Genomic DNA, 1,111 nt, shown 5'->3' with positions numbered 1-1,111 from the left:
GCTTGTTTGTTTAATTTTTTTTTTCCTAACCCTGAGAAGGTTGGAAGTCATGTTTAAAAACTGTGCCTAGTTCTGATTTTTTTTCAGTGTGGAATTAGATTTTATACATTCATAGGGTTATTCCTTTCAGAAAGTCATTAGGTCCTTCATGAACCTGCAGTTATAGACCCCAAATATGATCTTTTTTAATACAATTTGATTGTCTTCCCATGAAAGAAAGCTGAGTTGGGAATAATGTAAGAATTACAGCACATTACATACTAGAAACTTACAAGCAATGATGTGTATATCTTTCCTTCTGGTAACATCATCTCTCCTTTTAATTACTATTTATTATTTGTATGGTGCCATTATGTTATGTGATGCTGTCTTATAACTGACAAAATGATGTGATTTCAGACAAATAAATAGGTGAAAGTCCAAAAGTAAGTCCTCATTGCTTTTGAGAATCATCAATTGCTATGATTTTTTTTTTAATTGCAATTAGAGCACTCTTCTGTTCCATCCAAGTCCTTTCTGTGGATAAGATTCCAGAAAATAAAATATTCTGGGACTGCATGAAGTCTTTTTTTAATATTTTGTCTAGATTTTGGAAGTTTTGACATCAATCCAATTTGAAAAAGTGCATAAATCCACCCAATAGATATAGAGTATGCTGAAGGGGTCCTCTGTTGTAATAAAAAGAATAATGACACTGTAATTAGAAAGGTAAACAGCTTGCTTGCATTTTTTAACCTTCATAAAATTGCATCTTTTTTACTGCAAAGGACCAATTAAGTCATGCATGTAGCTGTATTCTTGTGATATCAACTGTAAAGATTACATTGTGTTTAAATGAAAATAACAGGCACACATTTAAAAAGAAGATGAAGAAATGTAAATATATTTGATTAATAAAACATTTCTATTACCGCATCCTAAGCCTTTGTTTTATGTTAAGATTATGTATGGAATTTTGTGCATGCTATGCAGAAAACCAAATATGCTTAAATGCGTGTGCATTGAAGGCAGCCTCAAATAATCACAGTGCCTTGCTGCAGTTTTCATTATGAGGTTCCAAAAGAGGTTTGCAGCTTGGATGTTGCAAACTGATTTGCAGTGGGAAGATAGA

This window comes from Haliaeetus leucocephalus, unplaced genomic scaffold (assembly GCF_000737465.1).
Source record: "Haliaeetus leucocephalus isolate CR32 unplaced genomic scaffold, Haliaeetus_leucocephalus-4.0 Scaffold150, whole genome shotgun sequence".
In the NCBI taxonomy this organism is placed as follows: domain Eukaryota; kingdom Metazoa; phylum Chordata; class Aves; order Accipitriformes; family Accipitridae; genus Haliaeetus; species Haliaeetus leucocephalus.
This window is presented reverse-complemented; position numbering follows the sequence as displayed.